The sequence below is a fragment of the Triticum urartu genome, chromosome 5, assembly GCF_003073215.2.
Source record: "Triticum urartu cultivar G1812 chromosome 5, Tu2.1, whole genome shotgun sequence".
NCBI classification, from domain to species: Eukaryota; Viridiplantae; Streptophyta; class Magnoliopsida; order Poales; family Poaceae; genus Triticum; species Triticum urartu.
In genome coordinates, this window is record NC_053026.1 from 214,271,942 (window position 1) to 214,278,607 (window position 6,666).

The 6,666-nt window shown below is 45.2% G+C and overlaps 1 long non-coding RNA gene across 1 annotated transcript; it reads left to right on the forward strand.

The window, feature by feature from the left end:
• Window positions 1–205: 205 nt before the first annotated feature.
• On the forward strand, window positions 206–2,178 carry LOC125508438. The gene is made up of 2 exons (XR_007283469.1): window positions 206–1,497; window positions 1,615–2,178. It is a non-coding gene; the product is annotated as an uncharacterized LOC125508438 (long non-coding RNA).
• The last annotated feature ends 4,488 nt before the right edge of the window (window positions 2,179–6,666 follow it).

The following is a 6,666-nucleotide window of genomic DNA, read 5'->3' on the forward strand; positions in this document are numbered from 1 at the left end:
TTTGGTTCAGGTATTTTTTGGTCCTTGCGGGCTTTCCTCTGCATTTGGAACAAGTTAATATAGATATGATAATATGGTACAGCGAAAAGAGTGAAACAACAGCTAATTAGAAGAGCCTCGTAGTGTGCAATATAGCAACGAGATCCTGTCATCTGTTGGAATTTCACTTTCATACGGATGGCCTTGTTCTTTGAACAGTTCACCTACAAGAAGATAGATTTGTGAGGCACATGAGTAAATAGGACTTCAACATGTGATCTGATCACACACATATATATAGGGTGGGTCTATTCTAATAACACCCCTTAAGACCTTATTCTAATAACACCTATCCCTTGTTCTGATAACACCCCCACCCCCACCCACTTCTTCCCCGACCAAAAACAAGTACCGCACCGGCCATCGCCCACCTCCCGCACGACCACAAATCTTCCTCCACCTTCTTCCACCAACCCCAGCGCCGCCCACCAGTGCCGCCCGCCCCCAACCACCTCCTACCCCGCGTTCAGCGCCCCCACCTCCCATCCCGCGGTGGCGCCCCCAACCCCGGCCACCTCCCACCCCATAGCGGCACCCCAAACCCTGGCCACCTCCCACCCCGCGGTGGCGCCCCCAACCCCGGCCACCTCCCACCCCGCAGCGGCGCCCCCAACCCCGGCCCCTAACCCCTTCTCACAGCCGGCGTGCACCTACCTACCTCCCATGGTCGCCGCGCTCCAACCCCTTCCAACCACTGGCGCCATGGTGGGAGCCGGTCGCCACCGAATCCTGCGAGGCCTCCACCACCGGATCCGGACGCCATGGCCATCGGTGCAGCCACAAGCCGACGGATCCGGCTGCGACCCACCACCTCCCGCGTGTGGTGGCTGGATGGGAGGGCCGACGAGCTCCATGCCATGCTAGGCTCCTCCAGTGCCACCACTTCCTTCTTCCCCTTCGGCCATACCGCCTCCCGCTCTGCCTCCCCGCACTTTGTCAGCGAGCCGCCAATCCTCCACGCGCGTTGCCGGTGCCCCGGCCTTTCTTCTCGCAACGCATCCGACCTTTCTGCTCCCGCCTGCACGTCCTCCCCCCCTCCACCCTCTCGCAGGCCACGGATCCGTGGCCCTCAATCCATCCCCGGGGAGGATCCAGGTGAGGTCAAGGGGCACCGTCGCATCTCCTTTCCCTTCCCCCGGCGTCGTCGACCGTCCCCTCGCCTCGATCTGCAACGACGCCGATGACCGACAGTAGGGTGCGCCACCCTTCCTCTCCCCTCAAATTTTTGGGGCGCCGACGACACAACACGGTATCCGGTGGTCGGGCTCGGGGGTGGAGGCCGCCACTGATCCCCTGTTGGATCTCTTTCCACCAAGACCCGGCGACCTCCCCTTCGATCTGGTCTCCCGTCGACAACTTCTCCCCCACTCTTCTCCATGGACGGCTGCGCACAGTCACCAACTCTAGCGCGCGGTTTCACCAGAAGGAGCCCGGGAGCGCCTCTCTCTCACCACCGTGGTATTTCCAACACAGGGGCTTGCAGTTCGCAAAATAATTTTTGTGTATTTTTTTCTTCAGATTATTGCTGTTGATTTGAGTGAATTCAGTTTCTAATCAAGTTTGTTAATTCTTCAGTGTATAGTTCGGCTGGCGACGGCATGAGGTTCACTAGCTCCTTGCAGTTTTTTTAATAGGAAAAGGTGGTAGCTCCTGCTTGCAGTTCGCCATGGTAGATGGGTTGATGTAGCCCACTTGATGGAGTCTTGTGGTTCACTGCATTCAACAAGGAAAAAGCAAAAGAGTGTAGTCTTGTGATGCAGCCCATTTGTTTCATTTTTGTGTGTATTTTGAAGATGGGGTGCAGGAAGACGGTGATTTTTGTGTGTATTTTGCTCACGGTTGACATTTTTTCCGCTTTTCAGATTTTGGCTGCCATCCCATGGGCCCACAGGTGCAATGCTGTGGGGACTGGACATGCAGTGCGCTGGCACCGGCTTACATTTCACAGACAGAAATGTGGATTTATTTTTTAAGTCCCTCATCACTGTAATTTGTGTGTGTTTGTATTGTGGATTAAAAAGAGGAACATTGTAGTTCGTGCGCCCTGTCTCGTAGTCCAGAGAAGTATAGATTGCAACTCTATTGAAAATGTGCATTGAAGACAACAACACATTTTTTAAGTGCAGCTCACTTGTTTCATTGCCGCAGTGATCTTCTCTCTACCAGTGGTTCACTATGTTGCCAAGTGCAAAAACAAATTGAGAGAAAGTAAATTAGAAAAGATTGTTTTTTTATGCAGCTCACTTTGTTGTTGTGTGGAGTAGAAACAAAATTGGAAAAGGAAAAAATTAATGCAGTACACTCACCTCGTCCTTGCAGTGCATGCTCATAAAAAAGTTGTGGAGACGATAAAAGAAAATTAATGTGGTTCACTTTTCATAGTATTGCAGGTCACCAACGCTCGACATGAAGTGCACTCCACCTCGTTTGGGAAAAATTTCGTCCCACAAAAAAATCATGCAGTGCACTTGTCCTTCTAATGAAGTGCGGGTTTTAGTCTAAAGAAGTGCGGTTTGCTACCTTGTTTGGAAAATTTTATGTTCCACAAAAAAGAAATCATCCAGTGCACTTGTCCGTCTAATGAAGTGTGTGTTTTTGTCTAGAGAAGTGCGGTTTGCTACCTCGTTTGGGAAAAATTACGTCCCACAAAAAATAAATCATGCAGTGCACTTGTCGGTCTGATGAAGTGCGGGTTTTAGTCTAAAGAAGTGTGGTTTTCTGTCTGATGCAGTAAGACCCGTTTACGGTAGTCTCGAGGTTCACTTTTCATAGTCTTGCGGTTCACCAACACTCGACATGAAGTGCACTCCACCTCGTTTAGGAAAATTTACGTACCACAAAAAAGTAATGCGGTTCACTTCTTGATAGTGTTGTGGTTCATTTACACCCGATGTGAAGTGCACTCTACTATCTCATCCTTGAAAAAATTACATTTGAATAAAATAAACCATGAAGATCTCTAACACGTCTGATGCAGTGCGGTTTTTCGTCCGATGCAGTGCGGTTTTCAGTCGGATGAAGTACCCACGTCGATTTGGGTGTCGCGAAAAACAGAGTGTCCGCATTTTGGTAAATTTAAAACTGCTCTTAAACCGTAAGGAATTAGAGAGAGTGTTCTACATGAAAAAGTTGCGCCTCGTCGATATCTTTCCAACGGCGTATAATTTGAATCATTTCGACCAGCGATTTGTGAAAATTTCGCAAAAAACGGCTGCTGCCACTCGTCGTTCGCCGCACGATTTTCAAAATTAACTTAAAATCATAAGGAATCTCAAAAACTAACTTAAAATTTGGAGCGAAAACTTTTCAACGGTATATTACATGCCTTATTTTGACAAACGGTTAAATAACTGGAGCGAAAACAGTACCGAAAATTTGAATTTTTTTGAAAAACAGAATTCCGCGATTTAGTAAATTTGAAACTGCTCTTAAACCGTAAGGAATTAGAGAAAATAATAGTTATGAAAAAGATGCGCCTCGATGATATCTATCCAACAGTGTATCGTTTGCTTCATTCGGACGAGCGGTTTAGAAAAAACGCGAAAAACGCTCGCTGCCACTCGTCATGGACTGCACCATTTTCAAAACTGCTCTTAAACCGTGAGGAATCTCGAAAAGTGTTCAACATGGCGAAGTTGTGCCTAATTCATAGCTTTCCAACGGTATATCATACGCCTCGTTCCGATAAACGGTTAAAAAACTAGAGCAAAAACAGTATCGAAAAAACACTGCATACGGTTTTTTACGACACGAAGTTCACTAGTCTCTGTAATGCAGTGCTGTAGCTAAAGAAAGTGCAGTGCCCTCGCGTTGAGCATGCGGTGCGGAAGTGTTATCAGAATAGTTATTCTGATAATATTATCAGAATAGACCGGCTGTGTTGATGTCAAATTAGAGAGGGGGTGAAGAATAACTATTCCTCACCCAGGGTGACAAATAGCGCGACCCTATATATATATATACCTGATACTTTGGATCAGACCAGTGTTTAACGAGGCATCTCCAATCTTCATCCGGTATATTTTCCACTGGAGATGTTTGGGCAAGTTCACTATTAGCCTTGCCTTCAAAGTGAGTTTTCTCAAGTTATACCGATACTATCGCAGAGTAGACTTGAAAACATGGGTGCAAGCTTGTCTGGTTGCATCATCTTGGCTATCCAACTTGAACCTCATCTGTTGAAAATTATGGAAGTCTCATTATCAGCAACCTAGAAAGTATGGGACAGAGCAAGACGATATTACTAGTTTCCATACGTAACCATACTTACAGATAAATGGTCGAGGAAGGTGTTGAACTGGGTTTCATTTTTGTCATTCCTGTACTGAATCCATGTTGTGAGGATACGTACATCACACCTAACGGCAACCGCTGCCTCTGATACTAACTTGGCTAATGATACATCCATTTTGCATCATGTTTTCTTACTGTTATTTATAATGTTTTTATCCATAATAATGCTTTTCAGAGAAATTCTAATGCCTTTTCTCTCATAATTTGCAAGGAACACACCAAGAAAGAGAATTCCAGCAACTGGAAATCTGGACCTGGAAAAGCTACGTCAGGCCACCTATTCTGCACAACTCCAAATGAGATGAAACTCCATGGAGACTTTTTATGGATCATTTAAGAAATACTGGAGCCAATAAACACCAGAGGTGGGCCACCAGGTGCGCACAACCCACCTGGGTGCGCCATGCCCCCCAGGCGCGCCCTGGTGGGTTATTGCCTCCTCGGCCCACCTCTGGTGCCCATGTTCTGGTATATAGGTCATTTTGACCTAGAAAAAATAAGGAAGAGGGTCGCCGCCTCGAGGCGGAACTTGGCAAGAGCACTTTTGCCCTCTGGCGGAGCGATTCTGCCGGGGGAACTTCCCTCCCGAAGGGGGAAATCATCGTCATCATCATCACCAACAACTCTCCCATCTTGGGGAGGGCAATCTCCATCAACATCTTCAACAACACCATATCCTCTCAAACCCTAGTTCATCTCTTGTGTCCAATCTTGTTACTGGAACTATAGATTGGTGCTTGTGGGTGACTAGTAGTGTTGATTACATCTTGTAGTTGATTACTATATGGTTTATTTGGTGGAAGATTATATGTTCAGATCCATTATGCTATTTAATACTCCTCTGATCATGAACATGTTTATCATTTGTGAGTAGTTACTTTTGATCTTGAGGTCATGGGAGAAATCCTGTTGCAAGTAATCATGTGAACTTGATATGTGTTCGATATTTTGATAGTATGTATGTTGTTATTCCCTTAGTGGTGTCATGTGAACGTCGACTACATGACACTTCACCATATTTGGGCCTAAAGGAATGCATTTTGGAGTAGCAATTAGATGGTGGGTTGCGAGAGTGACAGAAGCTTAAACCCCAGTTTATGCGCTATTTCGTAAGGGACCGATTGGATCCAAAAGTTTAATGCCATGATTAGAATTTGTTCTTAATACTTTTCTCGTAGTTGCGGATGCTTGCGGGGCGGTTAATCATAAGTAGGAGGTTTGTTCAAGTAAGAAAAGCACCTAAGCACCGGTCCACCCACATATCTAATTATCAAACTAGCGAACACAAATCAAACCAACATGATGAAAGTGACTAGATGAAATTCCCGTGTACCCTCAAGAACGCTTTGCTTATCATAAGAGACCATTTTGGCCTGTCCTTTGCCTCAAAAGGATTGGGATACCTTGCTGCACTTTTGTTACTACTATTGTTACTTGATCTTTACAAATTATCTTGCTATCAAACTACTCTCTTACTTACAATTTCAGCACTTGCAGACATTACCTTACTAAAAACTACTTGTCATTTCCTTCTGCTCCTCGTTGGGTTCGACACTCTTACTTATCAAAAAGAGCTACAATTGATCCCATATACTTGTGGGTCATCAAGGCTATTTTCTGGCGTCGTTGCCGGGGAGTGAAGCGCCTTTGGTAAGTGGAATTTGGTAAGGAAACATTTATATAGTGTGCTGAAATTTATTGTCACTTGTTACTATGGAAAACAATCCTTTGAGGGGTTTGTTCGGGGTATCTTCACCTCGTCCGGAACCACAATTAGCAACCCCTCAACCTACTGCACCTACTGAAAATATTGAATATGAAATTCCTTCTGGTATGATAGAACAACTGCTAGCTAATCTTTATGCAGGAGATGTAACCGAACATCCTGATATGCACTTGATATATGTGGAACAAATGTGTGGATTGTTTAAGCTTGCAGGCCCAGGGATGAAGTGATGAAATTTTTTCCCTTTATCTTTGAAGGGAAAAGCATTGGCAAGGTATAGGCTATGTGATGATATTGGATCATGGAATTGGAATCGTTTGAAATTGGAGTTCCACCAAAAAATTTATCCTATGCATCTAGTTCATCGTGATCGGAATTATATATATAATTTTCGGCCTCGTGAAGGATAAAGTATCGCTCTAGCTTAGGGGAGGGTTAAGTCAATGTTATATTCATGCCCCAATCATAAGCTCTCAAGAGAAATTATTATCCAAAAATTTTATGCTCGGCTTTCTCGTAATGATCAAACCATGCTTGATACTTCTTGTGCTGGTTCATTTATGAAGAAGACTATGGAATTCCGGTGGGATCTTTTGGAAAGAATTAAA